The sequence below is a fragment of the Grammomys surdaster genome, unplaced genomic scaffold, assembly GCF_004785775.1.
Source record: "Grammomys surdaster isolate TR1022 unplaced genomic scaffold, NIH_TR_1.0 318550, whole genome shotgun sequence".
Lineage (NCBI taxonomy): Eukaryota > Metazoa > Chordata > Mammalia > Rodentia > Muridae > Grammomys > Grammomys surdaster.
Genome location: NW_021626890.1, coordinates 1 through 8,763, shown reverse-complemented (window position 1 = coordinate 8,763; position 8,763 = coordinate 1). Strand labels below are relative to the sequence as shown.

Sequence of the window (8,763 nt, the reverse complement as noted above, 5' to 3'; positions counted from 1 at the left end):
CAGCCTTTCTCCATGCATCCTGTCTGTGCTTCTACTTGGGTTCCGGTCTCAGTGATGGAGTGCACTGTGAAAATATAACACAAAATAAGCCTTCTCCAAAGGTGAGGGAGGAGGGGGGATGGAATTAGGGTTTGTTGAGGGGAAACTGGGAAGGGGGATATCATTTCAAATGTAAACAAATAAAATGACTGATTAAAAAAATAAGTCTTGTACCGAGCTCAGGTGTGACAACATGAAACTACTCATCCACAATCTCCTGAGCTCGCATGTGTGGGGCGTGGGCATGCGTGGCTTCCTGCGGTGCCTGCGGGTCACTGAGGTCAGCATCAACCCCGTGGAGTTCAACCATGACTTTGTGACACCGATGATCACCAAAGTGGAATGGGCAGCGCTTGTGCAGGCAATGGACACCTTAAACTTGGCTGAGGTACTCAAAGAGCCGACTGAAGGCTACGAGCACTGAGACAGTTTCTGAGAAAGATGCACTGTTGGCAGCCGACTCTTAGCCGAAAGTGGCTATCATCTTTGCAGCCATCTCGAGCCATATACCCTGACAAGAGACTTGTTTTCAACAGCCCACAATAGCCGAGCACACTCTGATGAACATCTTGGTTTTCTTTTTTTTTCTTTTTTTTTTCCTGTCGCATGTATACATTTTATTTTTTTTTATATAAAAGGCAACAGTACATTGTTGATTGGAGGATTAAAGGAAGGAAAACCCTCTTAAAAAGTAGAGTTTCCCACCCCTATTCCTAAAACTGTAACATATATGTATGTATATATATTTATATATTTTAAAAAAACAAATTATGAAACTTACAACCTGGACTTCAGCCCCTCCCAATGTCTATCTTATAACAGAAACATATTACACAGCCCCTAGCTCCAGATGTGAGCTATACCCCTCCTGTCCCTTCCCCCTCCCCAAGCCTAGAAGTTCATTTCGAAAAAACAGACGACACTCACATACTTAGAAATACAATTCTGGCCCCCCCTCCACATGGTGTCTCTGAGGCAGGCACACTCTGGCACTTTCCTGATTCACTTTCTTCATTCCCCTGGGCTCCCTTGAGTTTGTTTTGAAAACTTGGTCCCTTGCCCTCACATTCAGCCTAGAAAACAGCACACATCTATACATGTGCGCTCTCTCTCTCTCTCTCTCTCTCTCTCTCTCTCTCTCTCTCTCTCTCACCACATCCTCTTCCCTTTGGAAAACAAAAGGATGTTTGGTCTTACTTGCTATCCTACCTTGGCTTAAGGGTGGGAACCTAATGCCCTAATGGGCAGAATTCAGTAGAAATTCTGGAGGGGCCATTCAGCAGGGGTCGAGACAGGGGGAGTTTTAGCCTGGAAAGGTATCACAAGGGGCTTTTTACAGAGTGGCCCCCCACACAGTCAGTAGACACTCAAGAGAGTGAACAGGGGGGGGGGAGCGGTGGCTGCCACCCCCTCAGATTTGCTCCTTGTGCTTCATGTGGGCCAGCTTCACATTCTCTGCCTCAGTGGAGGTTGGGGGCTGCTCCTGGTGGCAACCAATCATGAGCTGGTACACAAAGACGCCACAAATGGAACCCAGGAGTGGAGAGACGATGGGTACCCACCACCAGTGCTGGGCAGTTGTGAAGACTTCTGAGCCCCAGCCAGCCAGGGCAGTGAAAAGGCGAGGTCCAAAGTCACGGGCGGGGTTGACAGCATAGCCGGAGTTGAAGGCCATGGAGGTTCCAATGACCAGGACCACAAAGCCCACAGTGAAGGCCTCCAGGCCGCGGGGCACAAGGTTGTTATAAGGGTCAACAACGGCCAGAACACACACGATAAGAGCGGCTGTGCCTATGAATTGATCAAAGAAGCTATTGACCATGTCCAAGTGTCCAGAGGGGTAGATGGCAAAGATGCCAGCTGTGCCATTGGGGCCGGAGACGATAAGCTGGTTGTTGGCAAAGGCCAAGATTGCAATCCCAGCGCCCAAGAAGGCCCCCAGCGTCTGTGCTAGTGTGTAGATGGGCAGCTTGATCCAGGGTTCTCGTGCCAGGAAGCACATAGCAAAGGTCACAGCAGGGTTCAAGTGGGCTCCAGACACTTGGCCAGCCACCAAGATAGCGAGGGTGACTGCGAAGCTGAAAGCCAAGTTGATGGTGAGGAAGCCACCGTGGGTGCCGCGGCCGAGTACCTGAGCCACGGAGCCACAGCCAAACATCACAAGGATGAGGGTCCCCAGGCACTCCGCCAGTGCCTGGCGAAGCAGCGGGTAGTGGATATGGAGCATCTCCCCGCAACGATTCATCAACTCCTTCTGTCGACCAATGGCGAGGCAGGCAGCTGTGCAGTAGGGCGTGCGGGTGCAAAGTGGCTAGCGCAGGGCACAGAGAGCGGCGCCACATCTTGGTTTTCTTACATATCTTGTTTTGTTGTTTAGTGCCTCCAGCTGCTAGGTGTATGTGGTAAAGTGTCTTCAGCTGCATGCCCCTGCTTGTGCTTACATAGACCCAGGATTTCCTTTCAATAGAGGGACTTGAACAGACTCTCTGTTTTGTCTCCATTCTTCGAGTCTCTTGCCCTTCCATCCCCACTCTCTCTCTCTTGCTAGACCCTGACCCGAGGACCGGAGCAGCAGCTAGGGCCGGGACAAAGTGGCCCCCAAACGTGGGGCAGCTTGGGCTGTTACAAAGTGGTGCCATATGTGGGGCAGAATGGGCTGTTACACTGCACCACGTGTTGCTTGAGGTTGATGTACTGGAGGGCACCCTGCAATGCCCAGAATCTGGTCTTCTTTTCACCATCAGCGATGGGATCCCCAATAGGCTCTTGAATGATGAGGAGACTGAGACGTAACCTTGCTAGCCACCACTTTGGTATTTTGTGTTTGTGTGTATCTGTTGTATGGTCTGTTAACTAGATATGTCATGCGTGACCCCAAACTCCTCCCAGTGACCCACTGGCCACCATGTACTTGAGCTCCATAGTATATATATTTTTTTTCATTAAAGGTTCAAAATAAAAAAAAAATTAAGCCTTCTCCTCCCTTAGTTTTTAGTCATGGAGTTAGAAAGCACATTCTTTTACAAGACGGATTCTGAACATGTCCTCAGATAGGAACATTTGACTATACTATCTAGGTTAGCCCCATATGATCACAAGAAACAAAAGAAAGCAAGATCAGTGTCAGAAGCAGATCTTAGACTGATGCCAAGGCCAGGCTGGGAGCCACACTGTGGTTTCTCTTTTAAATCTTCCAGAGAGTGATTCTCAACCTTCCTAATGCAATTCTTTAATATACTTCCTTATGTTGTGGTGACTCTCAACCATAAAACTATTTTATTGATACTTCATTACTGTAATTTACTACTGATATGAATCATAATGTAAATATCTGATATGCAGATAGTCTTAGACAACTCCTGTGAAATCGTCATTCAATCACCCAAGGAGTGGAAACCTAGAGGTTTCAAACCACGGTTCCGAACACTAGTAAACCTAGCCAGCATCTCGACTTTACACTTTCTGCCTTCCAGAATTGTACTAGAATAGATGTGCCCTATTTTAGATGCCTAAGCATGTGATTATCTGTAACATACTAACTGGAAACTCACATACTCAAGTGGATGAGGGAGTCTATTTCTCCTGCTCTGAAATCTTGGTAGGTTTCAGTCAGCTTTAATCAAACATAAGAGAAAGGATGATGGGTGAATTCCTACTCAAAGTCTTTGGAGACAACAGGGATTCCATTGTATTCTCATGGAGAATGGGAGAGGTTTTGGTGTGCCATTTAAAAAGTCCATATATTCACGAATTTGATGCCTGCCTGTCTATTTAGGTGTGCTTTGTAATTTTATCTGTTGTGTGCTATGTTCTGTGTTCTTGGTTACTAACTCTAGGGTCCTTACCGTACTTGCAAAATGAAACTCATCTCAGTTTGAAAACCTTTCATATTATCTGTATATAATATGATTTTTTTTAAAAAAAATCACTTTATGAATCCTTTGTACCACCAATAAGATCAACATTTCTGGGATGACAATTTTAATTGAAAATATATTTTTCATACAATACATGCTGATTACAGTTCCTCCCAACTCCTTCTAGATCCTCTCCACTTCTCCACCCACCCAAATTCACACCTCTTCAGAAATTTCTCCCTTTTATTAGAATACAAAGAAGCATCTAAATAATAATGATAATGATAAGAATGACAAGAATAATGAAGATAAAGATAAAAAACAAATGAACCAGAATAGGACAAACAGAAAAGAGCCAAAGAAAAAGCACAAGAAATATTTATGTAGACACAGAGACACATGTTCACACACACTCAGAAGTCCCATAAAAACACAAAACCAGAAACCATAATATATACACAAAGGATCTCTAAGATTTTTTTTTAATAAAAGAACCCTGCAGATACATTATTAGAATCAAAACCTCCAAAAATGTCATTCAGTTCATTTTTCTACTGCTGAGTTTGAGGCCTAGCTGTGAGCATGGTTTGCATACCTAGTGAAACCCTAGTGGAAAGAAATGAATTTTTCCTTTTTGAGCTCTGAACTGGAAATAACTTCTGGGTTAATGATAGGAGTGTGTATCCACTTCCCTCTCGTTGCTGGGACTCTTTGGCTTAGACCTTGCAGGCACTGTGCATGCTACTACAGTCTCTTTGAGTTCAATGCATCTGTGTTTAGAAGGCCTTGGGGTGAGATTTTTTTTAACAACTTTCACCTGTGTAAGTTATGGGACGATAATATCAATGGCTTATTGAAACCTTGGTTGTTACATTTTCTATTCTAATGCTGTTTTGCTGCATGACCACCTTCACAGATTGTTACTTGTGACATAATGAATAAACAGGCAAGTTTCAGAGGCCGTAAAGAAACAAAGCTCAAGGAATGTGTGAGATGGCTCACTGGGTAAGAGGGCTTGTCACTCAAGGCTAAGGGCCTGAACTTGATCTCTGAAACTTACATGGTAGAAGAGAATTGACTCTTTCAAGTTGTCCTTTAATCTTCACATACATGCTGTTGTATGTGTATAGCTGGACAAATATGTACACACCCAAACACATGCACACACAAAGCAAATACATTAAAATATACAAAATAATATAAAAACAAACAGATCTCCAACAGGAAGTTTCAGAAAGACTATGGATATAGGACTTGAACATAGTTTCCTGCAAATCTCCCATACAAACCGGAGGTTTTACACCTACTTTCTTACAAGTAAGTCTTGGCTTGAAGAACTTGCCTTGGATTCCTGAAGAGCTGATTATTCATACCACATCTCCAGAAGCCTCAGTGTATTTTGAGTGCCCTGGATGCTGCTTAATTGGGGGGATACAAATGTCACACTCTAAGACTTCACACAACTGCTGGAGGCAGGCCCTCTTTTCTTTCTTTTATTGTAGAAGTATCTATTTCATTTTCTAAACAACAGAAAGTAGTAGTTTCCTTCCTGATGAACATGGCTGTGGCTTAGTTAAATGAATGTATAAGTATAGTTTTAAGTCAGACATTACCATACAAGTTCATTTCCAGAAGAGTTTAGTAGAATAGAATTTGAGTTGTGTATTACTAACTGAAAAGCCAATTTATAACCGGAGAGCACTTTGAGGTGAGTGTGAAATATTTTTTTCATTTATAAAATGCATAATATTCCACACCAAACAGGTGGTGGTGGCGCACGCCTTTAATCCCAGTACTTGGGAGGCAGAGGCAGGTGGATTTCTGAGTTTGAGGCCAGCCTGGTCTACAGAGTGAGTTCCAGGACAGCCAGGGCTACACAGAGAAACTCTGTCTCGAAAAAAAAATATTCCACACCAAACTTTCTATCAGACTGCTTTTATACCTAACATAAACCAAAAATAAACAGACAACCACCAAACAGTTAATGCATACAACATATAGACAAATTGAAATAAAATGCTCATTTAGAAATAGGAAAACATAAACAAGCTTTTATGCAATCAATTTAATAATATAAATAATAAAAACATCACTTTTCTTCATGTGTTCAGAATTTAAAAGAAGGAAAAGCTAAATAAGAAAATCCACTTACACATACAGAAAACTAAGCAAGAGCCTCATGAAAAATGAAAACCATAGCTGAAAAGTAAATGCCTGACCCAAATTCTGTCATAGGAGCTAACGTCCCGTCACTGCTGGCTCATCAGTCTCTATTATTATTATCATTATTATTATTATTATCATCATTATTATTTAATAATTTTAATCTAAAATTTATTAAATTTACAGAGATTACATTCAAGAAATATATAAATCTTTCCATATTGACCAGGAACAAATGATTCTGCTCTAAAGTGCCTGCTCTCACTAGCTCTTTTATTATCCAACAACAGTGTGCACAAGCAGACCTGAATGCCTAATAAAGTTGTCCTTTAGTTTGTCATTTAGCTCACAGCAGCATCTGGACACTACTGCCAAGTTCAGAGGCTCAGAATCTGCATAGCAACTTTTACAGACCAATTCCTCATTGGTGGACAGAAACTGTAGCTATGTACTGTGTTTATGGTTACTCCTTATGATGAAGGAACAGCTGAAAATAAGAAACTGATGCTCTAAAGGGCTTACCAAGAAGCTTGCTAAGGAAATACTAAGTAATATAAAAGTGTAATTTGAGTAAAGAGCACTGCCTTCACCAGGCCTGTAAGATCGGTGGGATACTAGCCAGATGTAGAAACTGTAGAACGATTTTTTAAAAAAGTAAAGCTGTACTTCTAACATAATTAAGAGTTTATAGTTACTGAGGATGTATTTTGTTAAGATTTGTTTACCCTTTAAGCTCCATTTCCATATCAAAAGGGTGCAATTCTGCCAGACTGTGACCTTGTCTATCCTCAATGGAGAGGATGAGCCTAGGCTTACTGCAACTTATTTGCCAAGGCTGGTTGAAAACCCTGAGAGATCTCCTCTTTCCTGAAGAGAAAGTGAGGAGGAGTGGATTGGGGGGAGGGAAAGGGAAGGAGAGGACTGGAAGGAGAGAAGAGAAGGGAAACTAGGGTTGGGATATTAATTAATTAATTAATTAAAAATTCTTCTCAAGGCCAGTTTTCTCTTTGGTATTAGCCAAAACTCATCTTACACCATTATTATTATTATTATTATTATTATTATTATTATTATTATTGAGCTTTTCATTCCCCGAGTTCATGGAATGAATTCACACTGCTGTGTGTGTGTGTGTGTGTGTGTGTGTGTGTGTGTGTGTGTGTGTGTATGTGTATGAACCTGCTGGGTCACTTAAAATAGCTAGCACATTATAATCCATCTTTCATGAACTCATAAGTCCAGATTTATTTCTCTGAGTACGAGATCATCTTAGGCAAAATCCTCTTGGCTGAGCAGTTGCTATTCCAATATAAACCTGAGATTCCATCTTCCCTGGGGTCCATAAGTATAAGTCACATGTCTTTCTTTGCCTGGCTACTTCTGGATGAGCCCTTCTATTATCAGATGTATAGCATGTCAAAGAGGGTACATAAGACCCCTTCCCCTGCCCTTATCAGTAAATTAAATACTCACATTTTTCTATAGAGAAATCCATTATACTCATTTAGGATTAAGAAATCATAAAATGGACCTCCCTTTAGGCACAGGAGTGGTATGCACCCATTTAAAAGCCTTCAGTGTACATCATAAAAGCCAAAATAATCGAAGTCATTTCTCTGCTCTCATGTACTTGCACACAGATGAATAGCTAGTGTGTACAGAGAGAACCACATGTGGAGTTCCAATGCTGACAGGTTTCTTAGGTTTGTGTTGGTTTTCAGGTCTTCTTGTGCTTTCCAAACTTCCTTGAAATTAGACAATGTTAAGAAGGAAGACCAAAGTGCGGGTGCTTTGGTCCTTTCTAGAAGGAGTATCAAAAGTTTCAACCAGAGCTCCCAAAGTCTAAACCTCCAGCCTGAGAGCACAAAGGGAGGGACTCATGTCTCCACCTATATAGGTAATTGAGGGTGGCCTTGTCAGACATCAGTGGAAGTGGAGGGCCATGGTCCCCGAAAGTTTGGATTCTCTAGTGTTGGGGAATTTGAGAGCAGGGAGATGGGACTGGGAGGATGTTTGGAGCACACCCTCATAAAAATAGGAGGAGGGGGTATGGGATAAGGGATTTTGGGGGAGAATGGGAGAGGAGATAACATTGAAAGGTAAATACGTAAAATATCCAATAAAAAAACACATAAAGGGTCCAAAAAAAAGAGAGTTTACTTATTTCAAGTTATTTTCAAAAGTTTCTAGGAGATGCTAATTGGTTAAGATCTTATTTTAAGCTCTCCACAAAAGAATTTAAGTCTTTGTTTAATATTCTCAAGAGAGATGTAAATCCTAATTTTCCTCAACAATTAATTGACAAAAGAGAGGTAATCTCACAAAAAGTAGAAGAAGCTATTACTAATCGATATATTATATAGTCTGATTAGTTGTTGGTGGTGCTATAACAGTCCTTTGACAAAAGATTATTAATATAGATTTATATTTCTTTAAATAGCGTCTTCATGACTCTCTGAGTGTGGAAGGAGTGGCTATTGGCGCTTCTGCCCTGATTTTGCAAAAACTCTGAAAAATTGGCTTTAAAAACAAAAGAGGGGGAATGGTACCCCCCCCAGAAGGAGTCCCCCTGAAATACTTTCCATCATGCCTTGTTCACTTTTAACTCTCTAAAACTGAAAGCTCATGGCAAATCTGCTGCTGACTGCCTCTGGCATCACCAATAAAAACTCTGGCAAGACCAATAAAAACTATGCCACAGCTA

General features: G+C 41.7%; 2 pseudogenes; one reads left to right on the top strand and one right to left on the bottom strand.

Moving 5' to 3' along the window:
- The first annotated feature begins 232 nt into the window (after nucleotides 1-232).
- On the top strand, nucleotides 233-2,832 carry LOC114616364 (annotated as a pseudogene).
- On the bottom strand, nucleotides 1,451-2,299 carry LOC114616365 (annotated as a pseudogene).
- Nucleotides 2,833-8,763: the final 5,931 nt, after the last annotated feature.